Source organism: Equus quagga, chromosome 11, assembly GCF_021613505.1.
Source record: "Equus quagga isolate Etosha38 chromosome 11, UCLA_HA_Equagga_1.0, whole genome shotgun sequence".
Lineage (NCBI taxonomy): Eukaryota > Metazoa > Chordata > Mammalia > Perissodactyla > Equidae > Equus > Equus quagga.
In genome coordinates, this window is record NC_060277.1 from 9,176,886 (window position 1) to 9,193,508 (window position 16,623).

General features: G+C 35.9%; 1 protein-coding gene across 1 annotated transcript in view; it reads left to right on the plus strand.

The window, feature by feature from the left end:
• Nucleotides 1–16,623, plus strand: part of THEMIS (thymocyte selection associated) — a 169,027-nt gene that overhangs the window by 42,559 nt on the left and 109,845 nt on the right. The window lies entirely within an intron of this gene.

The window sequence follows — 16,623 nt, forward strand, 5'->3', positions numbered from 1 at the left end:
CTGACCCTGTAACCTATTCTAGATATTCCAGATATTTTTATGTTCCCATAGTATCTTGGGCACCATAGTTGTTGATGATTTTCTTGTTTTTCTTATTCTCTAGACCACGTGTTACCAAAGTTTTTAAATAAAGGACCAGGTAGTAAATATTTTAGATTTTGCCTCCAGATGGTCTCCATCACTACTCCTCTTTGGTGTTGTAACATGAAAGAGACTATAGATAATACATAAACCAATGTGCATGGCTGCGGTTCAATAAAAATGTCTTTATAAAAGAGATGGGCAGCAGAATTTGGCCTGAGAACTGTAGTTCGCTGACCTCTGCTCCAGACTAAAACTTCCTGACAGATAAAATATGACGTATCTGCCTTTGTGTTTCCAGTCCCAAGCACATTTTCCGGCACAGAGAATGTGCTCATTAATTATTTATTGAGTGAATGAATGAATGATTAGTGGAAGAGAAAAATCTAGTAAATATTTACACTATAATGTGATTCATGGTATGATTGAAGTATTCATGGGATCTATGAGAGTCTGGAAAAGGAACATCTTACTCCAGTTGGTCATGTTTCAGAACATGGATTTTGGAGTCATTATATTTGAATCCCAACTCTGCCACTTCTTAGTTGTGTAACCTTGCCGATTTATTCACTCTCCTCTCACTTGAAATGGCAACAATAATATTATCTATCCTCTAGTTTTGTTGGGAGGATTAATATTGAAATATGTTTAAAGTGATTAGAATGGTACTTGTTACATAGCAAGAGCTATAAAAAGTGTCAGCTTTTATTACCATTATTATTATCATCATCAATGGAGTCAAGGAGAGCTTTTCAGAGAATGTTATACTTGATCTGAGGTTTGGGGAATGAAATAAATTAGCTATATGAGGAGAAGATTCTCCCAAGTGCTCCAGTATCTTCCCCCTTTCAACTGAAATCTTATTCATTGTTCAATTCTAACTATTCCTGACTCACCCCCATCCTTTATAGCAATGGTACTCAAACTTGGCTCCCCATTGGAATCACTTCAGGAGTTTAAAAAAATCCTAATGCTCAGACCTCTTGTCTAAGATATTCTGATTTGTTTGGTCTGGGATTAAGTCTGGTTATCAAAGTTTCCTAAAGCTCCCAGGGTGATAAAAATGAGCAGCCCAGGTTGAGAACCATTGCTTTAGAAGAAGCTTTTCCCAAGTACTCTAATTGGATGTAACAACTCTCTTTTGAACCACTATAGTCTTTCATGCTTTAATCATTGCATTTATTACATTTTGCACGTAATTGAAGTTATTTGTGTGCTTGTCTTGTGAGCACCATCTGCTTAATAGATCACAAGCTTGCTGAGGACAGAATCTGAATCTCATTTGTTGCTCTAATCCCTACAGTGTTTAGGAAAAAATATACATAATAAATATTTAGTAAGTTAGAGTGACTAGAATCTTCTGGTGGAAGGAGTGTTTCTTGTTGGAGTAGTTAAAACACTTAGCTTTTGACTAACAGTTTAATTTGGAGAGTTACTATTTAGAATATCCCTTTGAGCTTTCGATTTACGTGATAAGATTGCATTAACTGAGCAACAATTTGAAAAATGTGTTTACAAACTGGTTTGCTTGTAAAGATCAGGGTTAAAATGAAGGGGTAAAGTGATTGGTGATGATTAGGGAATACTTTCAAAGAGGATCTTAAGTGATGATGAAGGAGATCCCAGATATAGGAGTAATCCCTGTACATCAGCAGTAGGGACGAAGACAAAAATCAAGGCCACTAATATTTTTCATACATTTCAACAGAAAATTTCTTTATTTGTACTTTACTTAAATCTTTCACTTGAAGCTCTTAGATTTTAAACTCAAAAAATCCAATATATTTAAAAATAATCTTTCTTTATTGTGAATTTCCCAAATTTCCTTTTGTTATTGATTTCCATTTCATTCTATTGTGGTCAGAAGACATACCTTGTGTGATTTCAATCCTTCTAAATTTATTGAGACTTGTTGTATGGCCTAACGTATGGCTTATCCTGGAGAATGTTCTGTGTGCACTTGAGAAGAATGCATATTCTGCTGTTGTTGAGTGGAGTGTTCCGCAGATGTCTGTTGGTTTGCAGTGTTGTTCAATTTTTTTATTTCCTTGTGGATCTTCTGTCTAGTTCTATCCATTACTGAAAGTAGAGTATGGAACTTTCTAATTATTATCATTAAATTGTTTACTTTTCCTTTCAACTCTGTTAGCTTTCGCTTTGCATATTCTGGGAGCTATAATGTTAGGTGTATATGTGTTTATAATTGTTATCTATTCTTGATGGAGTGACTCTTTTGTCATTTTATAGTATTTTTCTTTGTTTCTAGTAACAATTTTTTTAAAAAATTTATTTCGTCTGATATTAGTGTAGTCACTCTACTTCTCTTTTGGTTACTGTTTGCATGGTCTATTTTCTTCTATTCTTTTGCTTTCAAACTATTTGTGTCTTTTAATCTAAAGTATGTTTTATAGACAACAAATAGGCAGTCTTTTAAAATCTATTCTGCCAATCTCTGCCTTTTAATTGGAGTGTTTAATCTACTTATATTTAATGTAATTACTGACAACATAGTATTTACATCTGTCATTTTGCCATTTGTTTTTGGCATGTCTTAGGACCTTTTGTATTCATCTATTCCTCCATCATTGTCCCCTTTTTTGTCAAGTATTTTCTAGTGTATCGTTTTAATTCTTTTTTTTATTAAGACAATTTTTTTAGATCAGTTTTAGGTTCACAGCGAAATTGAGCAGAATGTACAGAGATTTCTCATATACTACCTACTCCTAAATATGCACGTCTTCCCTGTATCAAAATCCCACAATGTCTTTTCATGGTATGATAGCTTATTTCTTTTTAGTGCTGAATAATATTTCAGTGTCTAGATGTACCACAGTCTATTCAGCCATTCACCTACTAAAGAACAACTAGGCTGCTTCCAAGCTCTGGCAATTATAAAAACAGCTGCTATAGACATCCATGTTCAGGTGTTTGTGTGAATATAAGTTTTCAACTTGTTTGGGTAAATACCAAGGAACATGATTGCTGGACCATATGATAAGAGTATGTTTAGTTTAAAGAAACCGCCAAACTGTCTTTCAAAATGGTGTATCATTTTGCATTCCTACCAGCATTGAATGAGAGTTCCTGCTGTTCCACATCCTCAGCAGAATTTTGTGTTGTCAGTGTTTTGGGTTTTGGTTATTCTACTACGAATTCACCTATGGTATCTCACTGTTTTAATTCTCAGATCTTTAATGACGTATGATGTCGAACATCTGTTCATATGCTTATTTGCCATCTGTATATCCTCCTGGGTGAGATGGCTGTTCCGATCTTTTCCCAATTTTTAATCAGGTTCTTTTCTTATTTTTGAGTTTTAAGAGTTCTTTGTATATTATGGATACAAGTCTTTTATCAGATAATTCTTTTGAAATATTTTCTCCCAGTCTGTGGCTTGTCTTCTTACTCTCTTGGCACAATTATTCACAGAGCACAATTTTTTTGCTTTTAACTCGAGTCTGGCTTATCAATTATTTCTTTCATAGATTGTGTCTTTGGTGTCCTGTCCAAAACGTCATCATTAACCCTAAGGTCACCTAGATTTCCTCCTATGTTCTCTTTTAGGAGTTTTACAGTTCTGCATTTTACATTTAAGTCTATGGTCCATTAGGAGTTAGTTTTTGTGAAAGGTGTAAAGTCTGTGTCTGGATGTCCAATTGTTCTAGAACCATTTGTTGAAAACACTACATTTTCTCCATTGTATTGCCTTTATTCCTTGGTCAAAGATCAGTTGACTATATTTATATGTGTTTATTTCTGAGCTCTCCATTCTGTTCCATTGATCTATTTGTTTATTCTTTCACCAATACCACATGGTCTTGATAACTGTAGCTTTATAGTAAGTTTTGATGTCAGATGGTGTCAGTTCTCTCCTTGTTGAACTACCTTTCATAATGTGATAAATCCCACTTGCTTGTGCCATAAATTTCTTTTTATATATTATTAGATTCAATTTTCTAATAATTTCTGGAAGATTTTTGCATCTGAGTTCATGAGAGATATTGAGCTGTAGTTTTTTTTCTTGTAATATCTTTGCCTGGTTTTGGTATTAAAGTAAGACTGATCTCATAAAATGAGTGAAGAAGTATTGCCTATCCTCTATCTTCTGAAAGATGTTGTAGAGAATTGGTACAATTTCTCCTTAAATGTTTGGTAGAATTCACCAGTGAACCCTTCTGGGCCTCGTCCTTTCTATTTTACAAAGTTATTAATTATTTATTCAATTTCATGAATAGATATAGACTATGCAAATTGTCTATTTCTTCTTGTGTGAGTTTTGGCAGATTGTGTCTTCCAAGAAATTCATCCATTTCTTGTAGGTTATCAAACTTGGAGTATAGAGTTGTTCATAATATTATGTTATTATCCTTTTGATAAGTGATGTCTCCTCTTTCATTTATGATTTTAGTAATTTCTCTTTTTTTTCTTAGCCTAGCTACAGGCTTATCTATTTTATTGATCATCCCAAGGGACAAGCTTTTGGTTTTGTTGACTTTCTCTATTGATTTCCTGTTTCCAATTTCCTTAAATTCTCTGTAATTTTTATTATTTCTTTTCTTCTGCTTACTTGGATTTAATTTGTTCTTCTCTTTTCTAGTTTCCTAGGGTGGAAGTGTAGATTATTGATTTTAGATCTTTCTTCTTTTCTAATCTATGCAGTCAGTTCAATTTCCCTCTAAGCACTGCTTCACTGCATTCCACAAATTTTGATAAGTTGTCTTTTCATTCTCATTTAGTTAAAAATATTTTTATATTGCTCTTGAGATTTCTTCTTTGACTCCAAGTGTGTTTTTTAATCTCCATGTATTTTGGAATTTTCCAGTTATCTTTCTGTCATTGATTCTAGTTTGATTCCATTGTGGTCTGACAGCAGATATTGTATGATTTATATTCTTTTAAATTTGTTAAGATCTGTTTTATTACTCAGAATGTGGTCTTTCATGGTGACTATTTCATGTGAGCTGAAGAATAATATATAATTTACTGTTGTTGGATAAAGTAGTCTATAGATGTCAATTATATCCACTGATTGATGGTGCTGTTGAGTTCAACTATGTCCTTACTGTTTTCTGTCTGTTGGATTTATCCATTTCTGATAGGAGGGTCTTAAAGTGTCCAACTAGGATAGTGGATTTATCTATTTCTACTTATAGTTCTCTCAGTTTTTGCTCCCTGTATTTTGACACTCTGTGGGTGAGCACATTCCTCTTAAACATTGTTATGTCTTCTTGGAGTAGTGGCTCTTCCTCATTATGTAAAGCTCTTCTTTATCCCTGATAACTTTCCTTACTCTGAAGTCTGCTGTGTCTGAAATTAATATAGCTACTGCAGCTTTCTTAGATTAGGGGTAGCATGGTATATCTTTATCCATCCCTTTACTCTTCCGTATTTGTCTTTACATTTAAAGTGGGTTTCTTGCAGACAATATATAGTTGGGTCTTGTTTTTTGATCCAATCTGACACACTTTGTGTCTTAGTTGTATTTAGACCATTGACATTCAAAGTGACTATTGATGTAGTTGGATTAATGTCTATGATATTTGTTACTGCTTTCTATTTGTTGCCTTTGTTTCTAATTTTGTCTTCCATACATTTTCTGCCTTTTGTGGTTTTCATTGAGCATTTTATATTCCATTTCCTCTCCTTTCTTAGCATATCAATTATACTTATGATACTCTCTTTTTAAACATTATTTAGTGGTTGCCCTAGAGTTTGCAATGCACATTTACAACTAATCCAAGTTCAGTTTCAAATAACACCATGGTTATTGCTTCATGGATGATGTAAGCACCTTAAAATAACAAAATATTACTAATTTCTCTCTCCTGTCCCTTGTATCATTGCTGTCATTCATTTCACTTATACATAGGAATATATAATTTAATACATTTTTGATATTATTATTATTTTTTTATTGAGTTATTGATAGGTTACAATCTTGTGAAATTTCAATTGTACATTAATGTTTGTCAGTCACGTTGTAGGTGCACCACTTCACCCTTTGTGCCCACCCCCCACACCACCTTTCCCCTGGTATCCACTAAACTGTTCTTAGTCCATAATTTTAAATTCTTCATATGAGTGGAGTCATACACAGATTATCTTTCTCTCGCTGGCTTATTTCACTTAACATAATTCTCTCAAGGTCCATCCATGTTATTGCAAATGGAATGATTTTGTTCTGTTTTGCAGCTGAGTAGTATTCCATTGTATATATGTACCACATCTTCTTTATCCATTCATCTGTTGCTGGACACTTAGGTTGCTTCCACGTCTTGGCTATTGTAAATAGTGCTGCAATAAACATTGGGGTGCATAGGACTTTTGGGATTGCTGACTTCAAGCTCTTTGGATAAATACCCAGTAGTGGGATGGCTGGATCGCATGGTAGTTCTATTTTTAATTTTTTGAGGAATCTCCATACTGTTTTCCATAGTGGCTGCACCAGGTTGCATTCCCACCAGCAGTGTATGAGGGTTCCTTTTTCTCCGCAACCTCTCTCACATTTGTTGCTATTAGTTTTAGATAGTTTTGTCATTCTAACGGGTGTAAGGAGATATCTTAGTGTAGTTTTGATTTGCATTTCCCTGATGATCAGCGATGATGAGCATCTTTTCATGTGCCTATTGGCCATCAGTATATCTTCTTTGGAGAAATGTCTGTTCATGTCTCCAGCCCATTTTTTGATTGAGTTGTTTGATGTTTTGTTGTTGAGTCGCGAGAGTTCTTTATATATTATGGATATTAAGCCTTTGTCAGATATATGACTTGCAAATATTTTTTCCCAGTTAGTGGGTTGTTTTTTTGTTTCAATCCTGTTTTCATTTGCCTTGAAGAAGCTCTTTAATCTGGTAAAGTCCCATTTGTTTATTCTTTCTATTGTTTCCCTTCTCTGAGAAGGCATGGTGTCCAAAAAGATCCTTTTAATACTGATGTCAAAGAGTGTACTGCCTACGTTTTCTTCCAGAAGCCTTATGGTTTCAGGTCTCACCTTTAGGTCTTTGATCCATTTTGAGTTTATTTTGGTGAATGGTGAAAAAGAATGGTCAATTTTCCTTCTTTTACATGTGGCTTTCCAGTTTTCCCAGCACCATTTGTTGAAGAGACTTTCTTTTCTCCATTTTAGGCCCTCAGCTCCTTGTTGAAGATAGGCTGTCCATAGATGTGTGGTTTTATTTCTGGGCTTTCAATTCTGTTCCATTGATCTGTGCACCTGTTTTTGTACCAGTACCATGCTGTTTTGATTACTGTAGCTTTGTAGTATGTTTTGAAGTCAGGGATTGTGATGCCTCCCGTTTTGTTCTTTTTTCTCAGGATTGCCTTAGCAATTCGGGGTCTTTAGTTGCCCCATATGAATTTTAGGATTCTTTGCTCTAATTCTGTAAAGAATGTCATTGGGATTCTGATTGGGATGGCATTGAATCTGTAGATTGCTTTAGGTAGAACGGACATTTTAACTATGTTTATTCTTCCAATCCATGTACATGGAATGTCTTTCCATCTCCTTATGTCGTCATCCAATTCTCTCAGAAAGGCCTTGTAATTTTCATTATATAGGTCCTTCACTTCCTTAGTTAAATTTACCCCAAGGTATTTTATTCTTTTTGTTGCGATTGTGAATGGTATTGTATTCTTGAGTTCTTTTTCTGTTGGTTCATTACTGGAGTATAGAAATGCTACTGATTTATGCAAATTGATTTTATACCCTGCAACTTTGCTGTAGTTGTTGATTACTTCTAACAGTTTTCCAATGGATTCTTTGGGGTTTTCTATATATAAGATCATGTCGTCTGCAAACAGCAAGAGTTTCACTTCTTCCCTCCCTATTTGGATTCCTTTTATTCCTTTTTCTTGCCTGATTGTTTTGGCCAGAACCTCCAGTACTATGTTAAACAAGAGTGGTGATAGAGGGCATCCTTGTCTCGTTCCTGTTTTCAGGGGGATGGTGTTCAGTTTTTGCCCATTGAGTATGATGTTGGCTATGGGTTTGTCGTATATGGCCTTTATTATGTTGAGGTAGTTTCCTTCTATGCCCATTTTGTTCAGAGTTTTTATCATAAATGGCTGTTGGATCTTGTCAAATGCCTTCTCTGCATCTATTGAGATGATCATGTGGTTTTTATTCCTCAGTTTGTTGATGTGGTGTATCACGTTGATTGATTTGCAGATGTTGAACCATCCCTGTGTCCCTGGTATGAATCCCACCTGATCCTGATGTATGATTCTTTTGATGAATTGCTGAATTCTGGTTGCCAAAATTTTGTTTAGAATTTTTGCATCTATGTTCATCAGTGATATTGGCCTGTAGTTCTCTTTTTTCGTGGTGTCCTTGTCAGGTTTTGGTATCAGCGTGATGTTGGCCTCATAGAATGTGTTAGGAAGTGTTCCATCTTCCCTAATTTTTTGGAATAGCTTGAAAAGGATAGGTATTAAATCCTCTCTGAAAGTTTGGTAGAATACCCCAGGATAGCCATCTGGTCCTGGGGTTTTATTCTTTGGGATGTTTTTGATTGCTGTTTCAATCTCTTTCCTTGTGATTGGTCTGTTCAAATTGTCTGCCTCTTCTTGAGTGAGCTTTGGGAGATTGTAGGAGTCCAAGAATTTATCCATTTCCTCTAGGTTATCCATTCTGTTGGCATATAGTTTTTTGTAGTATTCTCTTATAATCTGTTGTATTTCTGCAGAGTCTGTTGTTATTTCTCCTCGCTCATTTCTGATTTTGTTTATTTGAGCTTTCTCCCTTTTTTCTTTGTTAGTCTGGCTAGTGGTTTGTCAATTTTATTTATCTTCTCAAAAAAACCAGCTCTTTGTCTCATTGATCCTTTCTGCTGCCTTTTTCGTTTCAATAGTATTTATTTCTGCTCTGATTTTTATTATTTCTCTCCTTCTGCTGACTTTGGGCTTCATTTGTTCTTTTTTCTCTAGTTCAGTTAGGTGTGCTTTAAGGTTGCTTATTTGGGATTTTTCTTGTTTGTTAAGATGTGCCTGTATTGTGATGAATTTTCCTCTTATTACAGCTTTTGCTATATCCCATATGAGTTGGTATGGCATGCTATCATTTTCATTTGTTTCCAGGGATTTTTTTATTTCTTCTTTAATTTCTTCAATGATCCATTGCTTGTTCAGTAGTGTGTTGTTTAGTCTCCACATCTTTGTGCCTTTCTCAGCTTTTTTCTTGTAATTAATTTCTAGCCTTATAGCACTATGATCTGAGAAGATGCTTGTTATTATTTCAATTTTTTTAAATTTGTAGAGGCTTGCCTTGTTTCCCAACATATGGTCTATCCTAGAGAATGTTCCATGTGCACTTGAGAAGAATGTGTATTCAGCTCTTTCAGGGTGGCGTGATCTATATATGTCTATTAAGTCCAATTGTTTTAGTTTTTCATTTAGCTCCACTATTTCCTTGTTGATTTTCTGTCTGGGTGATCTGTCCATTGATGTGAGTGGGGTGTTGAGGTCCCCTACTATTATTGTGTTGTTTTTAACATCTTCCTTTAGCATTATTTCTTCTTGATGAAGTGTCCCTTTGATCATTATATATTGTCCCTCTGTGTCTCTCTTTACCTGTCTTATTTTGAAATCCACTTGGTCTGATATGAGGATTGCAACACCTGCCTTTTTTTCCTTGCTATTTGCTTGAAGTATTGTCCTCCACCCCTTCACCCTGAGTCTGTGTTTGTCCTTGGGGCTGAGGTGTGTTTCCTGGAGGCAACAAATTGTTGGATCTTGTTCTTTAATCCATTTTGCCACTCTGTGTCTTTCTATTGGAGAGTTCAATCTGTTCACATTGAGAGTGGTTATTGATGCATGTGGACTTAATGCTGTTAATCTGTCACTCATTATCTTGTTTTCCTGTGTTTCTTTTCCTGTGTGCTTTAGACTACCCATTTAATACTGCAATTTCTTATGCTGGGTTTCTTAGATTTTTCCTTATTTATGATTTGTGACTCTGTTCTGTACTTTATTTTAGTGTCTACCTTGAAGTTTGTATTTAGAATCTCGTGTATAATATAGTCTATTCTCTGGTGGTCTCTTACCTACTTGACCAATACTGATTTAGACCCTTTGCTCTTCCCCTCCTAAATAATTATTTTCATTTTTTATTCCAACTCGTCTTATTAATTTGTAGTTAGAGTGCTAAGATCGTCCTTGTTTTGGTAGTTTCCTTATTTTTACCCTAATGCTATAGTTGAACATTTGCTATCCTGTTCTGGTTCTATCCATCGGTCTCCCTAGTCTGTGGATAGTGTCCCCTTTCTCCCTTTTTTCTTTTTTCAAGTATGAGAGCCTTCTTGAGGATTTCTTGTAATGGAGGGCTTTTAGTTACAAATTCTCTTAACTTTTGTTTGTCTGGAAAAGATTTAATTTCTCCCTCATATCTGAAGGAAATTCTTGCTGGATAGAGTATTCTTGGCTGAAGGTTTTTATCTTTTAAAGCTTTGAATATATCACTCCATTCTCTCATAGCTTGTAGGGTTTCTGTAGAGAAATCCGCTGACAGTCTGATAGGGGCTCCTTTATAGGTTATTCTCTTTTTTTTCCTTACTTCCCTGAGTATTCTCTCCTTATCATTCCTATTTGCCAACTTTACTACTATGTGCCTTGCAGTGGGTCTTTTTACATTGACAAATCTAGGAGATCTAAAACCCTCCTCTATACACATTTCTCCATTGATCCCTAGATTTGGGAAGTTCTCTTCAATAATTTCGTTAAGCACACTTTCTGCTCCGTTTTCCTTTTCCATATTCTCGGGAATTCCTATGATCCTTATGTTCTTACTCCTCATTGAATCCATTATCTCTTGGAGATTTTCCTCATTTATTTTAGTTCTTAGCTCTCTTTCTTCCTCTGTCTGGTGCCATTCAGCCTGTCTGTCCTCGATTATGCTAATTTGCTCCTCTATGTGGTCTACACGGGCATTCAGGGAATCCGTATTCTGTTTTATCTGGTCCATTGTGTTTTTCATCTCAAGTAATTCTGTTTGATTCTTCTTTATAATTTCAATCTCTTTTGTGAAGTAACTCCAGAACTCGGCTTGTTTCTCTATCTTCCTCTCTACCTCATTGAGTTTTTTGATTATAGCTGCTCTGAATTCATTATCACTTAGTTTACCTAATTCCAAGTCCTCAGGACTTAATTCTGTGTTTTTATTGTTTTCCTTCTGGTCTGGGGCTTTTATAAATTGCTGGATGGTAGAGGAGCGGTTTTTTCTCATGGTGGTAGAATTCAGTTGCAGTTACAGCCTGTCGACACTAGATGGGGGTCGAGAGCGGCATGTTATGAGCTCTCCGCCTTGGGGCAAGATGGCTGCGCCCACTGGCTTTGTTGGGGGGGAGGGGCTGTTACTCACACGCGCTGGTCTGGGTTCAGATCAGTTCTGTTCTCTGGTCTCCCAAGGCTCTTGATTTATGGGGTCCCCGCGGACGGAAGCTTTCCCCCCCGTCAGTGGGTCTCCACTGAATCAGCGGCAGGGGTCCTGGATGATCCCTTGGTCACACGGCCCCTCCCCCGCTCCTTCCCGACCCACGCCGCAGCGATCTCAGACTCTAGGGGAGGGAGCGATGTTCTCTCCTACCGTTCTGGCGCCTCTGAAGGTGTAAAGCAAGGTTATGATCTCCGCCTTCTTGGTATTGTAGGTCTCTAACGAGCTGGCATTATGTTTATTCTCTGAAATTCAGTTCTTCCAATCTTTTGTTGTATTTTGGAGGGGAGAGAATCCCGGGTCAGCTCACCCCGCCATTTTGCTCTGCCCCCTCCTCTTGATATTATTATTATGAATAAACTTTTATATTTTAGATCAATTAAGAATAAAAAAATAAATGTTTTTATTTTACCCTCACTTATTCCTTCTCTGATGTTCTTTTTTTTTTTATGTAGATCCAAGTTTCGGACCTATATAACTTTTCTTCTCTTTGAAAGAACTTCTTTTTACCTTTCTTATAAAGCAAGTGTACTGGCAAAAAATTATCTTCATTGTTGTTTGTCTGAGAAAATCTTTAATTCTCCTTCACTTTTGAAGGATAATTTCTCAGGATACAGAATTCTAGGTTGGTGGCTTTTTCCCTCAACACTTTAATTATGTCACTCCACTCTCTTCTTGCCTGCATTATTTCTGAGGAATAGTTGGATATACTGCTTATCTTTGTTCCTCTGTGAGTAAGCTGTTCTATTCCTCTGATTATTTTTCAAGATTTTTTCTTCATTTTTGATTTCCTGCAGTTGGCATAGGATATTACTGTGTAGTGTTTTTTTCCGTTTGTTTGTTTTGGTATTTATCCTGGTTAGTGTTCTCTGAGCTTCCTGGATCTGTGGTTTGGTGTCTGAGATTAATTTGGGGAAATTCTCAGTCATTATTTCTTCAAATATTACTTCTACTCTTTCTTTTCTTTTCTTTCTGGTATTTTCATTATGCATATGTTACACCTTTTGTTGTTGTCCCACAGTACTTGAATATTTTGTTCTGTGTTTTTCTCCTGTTTGCTTGTTTTTTGTACTCTTTATTTTTCTGTTTTGGAAATTTCCATTGATATATCTTCAAGCTCAGAGATTCTTTACTCAGCTGTGTCCAGTCTACTAATGAGTCCATAAAAGGCTTTCTTCATTTCTGTTACAGTATTCTTGATCGCTGTCACTTCTTTCTGGTTTTTTCTTAGATTTCTATCTTTCTTCTTCCATCACCCACCTGTTCTACTTTATCCATTAAAACCCGTAGCATATTAATCATAATTGTCTTAAATTTCCAGTGTGATTATTCCAACATCCCTGATGTATCTGAGTCTGATTTGGGTGCTTACTCTGTCTCTTCAATTGTCTTTTTTGTCTTTTAGCATTCTTTGTAGTTTTTTCTTGGTAGCCAGGCTTGAGGTACTGGGTAAAAAGAACTGTAGTAGGTAGGCCTTTAGAAATGTGGCAATAAGGTGTGGCAGAAAGGGAAATATTCTATAGTTCTATGATTGGGTCTCAGTATTTTTGTGAGCCTGTGCCTCTAAACTGTGAACTTCACAAGTGCTTCTCAGTCCTGTTCCCTACCCCTTAGGTGGGACAGAATGGTTAGAGTGGGTTGGAGGTGGGTGTTTCCCTTCTCCCATGTGGAAGACTAGAGTGGGTTAGAGCTGGGTATTTCCCTTTCCCCAAGTGGAAAGGCCAGAGTGGGTGTTAGTTGTGTATTTTCCTCTTCCAGGTCAGTTAGTCCTAATAAAACACCAATAGTTTCTCTTGAGGACAGGCTTGTTAAGAAGAACAGAATGCTCTGGTTTACTTCAAAATGATTTCTTTAACCCTTCCCCCGCCTGAATCATGAGGGGATTTTCTCTGAAATTCACTGTGAGAGCCTGGTCAAGTCCCTGGAGGTAAAATTTACAAAGTTGTGGGAGCCTCTATGAGAGGGCCTTCCTGATGTTTTTACTTTCAGACTTGTCTATTCTGAGTTTCTAGCAATTTATCAATTACAGTTCAGACTTTCCTACCCTGGTACTGGTTCTTGTAGAGTTTTCTTCTTTGGTAAGTCGTAATTCTCTGTACTTGCTTGTCTGTCTCTCCAATTTTGGAGGCAGTAGTTTGTCCTCTGATATCACTTCTCTGATGGATCTAAGAAGAGCTGTTAATTTTTCAGTTTGTTCAGCTTTTTACTTTTTGTTGGGACAGAGCAACAACTTCCAAACTCCTTATATGCCACATCAGAAATCAGAAGTCCAATGCTTTTTAAAAATATATACATATTTTTAGTATTTTTTTCAGTGGTTGCCTGGGAATTACAATTAATGTCTTAATTCATAACAATCTAGTTTGGATGAACTAATTTAATTTTAGTAGTATATAACATTCAGCTCCTCTATAGTTCCATTCCCTACCCCCTCCTTTGAGTTGTTATTATCACAAAAATTACATCTTTATATGTGACCATCAACACAGATTTATAATTATTCTTTATGCAATTATCTTTTAAATAAGGTAAGAGAAATAAAGATTTGAAAACAAAAAAGTACATTTAAACTTTCTTGTATATTTATCTCTGTAGTTACTTTTACTGGTACTCTTTATTTCTTCTTCACGTAAAATAGAATTACTGCCTTGTGTCTTCATTTTAGCCCTAAGAATTCTTTTTAGTATTTCTTGTATGGCAGGTTTGATAGTAACACATTTTCTTGGTTTCTGTGTATCTGGAAATGTCTTAATTCTCCTTCATATTTAAAGGATAAATTTTCTGGATTGAGAATTGGCTGATAGTTCTTTTCTTTCAGCAATTTAAATTGTCATCCCAGTGATTTCTGACTTCCATGGTTTCTGAGTAAAAACTAGCTTTTAATCTGATTGAGAAATCTTCTACATGATAAGTTTTTTGTCTTTCGTTCTTTTCAAAATTCTCTATTTGCCTTTGGTTTTCAACAGCTTGATCATGATGACATGAATCTCTGAGTTTGTGCTACTTGGAGTATATTGAGCTTCTTGAATGTGTAGATTAATGTTTTTCATCAAATTTTGGAAATTTTGGCCATTATTTCTTCAAATATTCTTTTTATGCCTTTCTCTCTCTTTTCTCCTTCTGGGACACCCATTATTCACATATTGATATGCTTGATGGTGTCCCATACATCTTTGAGAATCTGTCCATTTCTCTTCATACTTTTTTCTTTCAATTTCTCAGAATGGATGATTGCAATTGACTTATCTTCAAGTTTGATTTAGATTCTCTATTTGATAAGACTTCATTTTCCTACTTCTTTTTAGTTCTGTGGAGGTAGTTTCCTTTAGTTCTTTGAACATATTTAAAATAGCTGATTTAAATTCATTCTCTGGGAAATCCAATGTCTGGGTTTCCTGAGGGTTATTTTCTATTGATTATTTTTTTCCCCTGGTTTATAGGCCGCACTTTCTTGTTCCTTTGCCTGTCTTATAATTTGTTGTTGAAAGCTGGTTATTTTAAACAATGTAATGTGGCAACTCTAGAAATTGGATTTTCCCCCCTCCTCAGGGTTCGTTGTTATTGCTGGTTGTTTAGTGACTTTTCTGAATGAAATCTCTAAAGTCTGAATTCTTTGCCATATTCAGCCACTGAAGTCTCTGCTCAGTTAGCTTAGTGGACAGCTGATTTCTGGACAGAGATTTCCTTAAATTGGAACTTAGAAGTCTCCTAGGCTTTTTTCAGGGGCTCTGTGTTCATTTGGGGTCATGCCTTCAACACTCAGCCAGGCAGTTGAAAATTCTTGCTTAGCCTTTGCTTCTTGCTCATGTAAAGCCTCAAAGTCAGCCAGAATTGGGACCTTAGAACCTTATTAGGTCTTTCCTAAGCATGCACACATGCTTAGGGCAAGTGCACAGTCCTACACATGTATGTGGTCTTCTAGATTCCTGGGAATATACTGGAACTTTTCGTTGTCCTTATGGGCATCTCATTCCTTGGCTTTTCCTTTTAAGCTTTTAGATTAGCCTGTTGTTTTTCCCGACTGTTATACACCACTGCAGGCAGCCACAAAAATTAAATAATTGTCTTTCATTGTTTTTGAGAAGTGCCCTGAGGAAAAGTCTTTTCCCACTGAGTAAGCTCAAAATAAAATTAAATAAACACAGTTTCACAAGTGAATCTTGCAGGGAGTCACCAGACATGTCAAATAATGACAGTTCTCTGAGAATAAACTTTGGAGGAACTCCAGCTCCCTTCTGCCCCCTCTTGTGACTGCCAAGCTGCTGATTTTGCCATAATTGCAGGCTGTTGGTTTTTAAGGCTACTGTGGCATTGAAGGGGGTGGGAGGAATGGAAATACAGCAAGTTAAAATGTCACAAGGTTTGCTGTTTTTGCCAAAATTCAGCCACTTTTCTTTAATAAATGGTCCCCAGATTGCTCCAATCCTTTAGTTAATTTCTGGAGTTCTGAAGAAATTAATTCTGACAATTTTTTAAACCAGTTTCTCCATTGCTTTTATGGAGGAAACAATTTTCAGAGGTACTTATTCCACTATTTTTGCTGGCAACATCTACTCTTCTGTGTTAAAGTAAAGTATATTAACACAAATCCTTAATTTCTCATGGTATTTCAAAGTTTTGTTGAAGATGATTATAACCTTGACAAAGTGCCCATAGATGATTTCTTTGCAAATAAAGATGCTTTATTGAAGAAAGATAGCCAGCCTTTGACCACTAAATATAGCTTTACAGAAGAAGCTCCAGCAAATGGAATCTGAAGCAGCAGTCAAGAAAGGAAAGCTTTGTAGAGATTTGGTAAGGAGCCTTTCAGGGGACAAACTGGAAATTGAGTTTTTGCTAACATGCGAATGGAGAGCTAAACTTGGAATATACATCCCTAGTTGCATCCCATATTAATATTATCTTTTCATATGTCTCTATTTTGTCAACTCAAAAAATGTTCAATACACTAAAAGAGATAAAAAGTAATAATTTCAGTTCTTTATGGAAATAAACACACCACTTTAGAAGCACAATTTGTTCTCTTACAAGATAGTTCTCTTGGCTGAGCATTTTTATGAGCTAGAAAATATGCTATTCTTGCCAAACACAACTAGAATATATTCTGATGTTTGGTA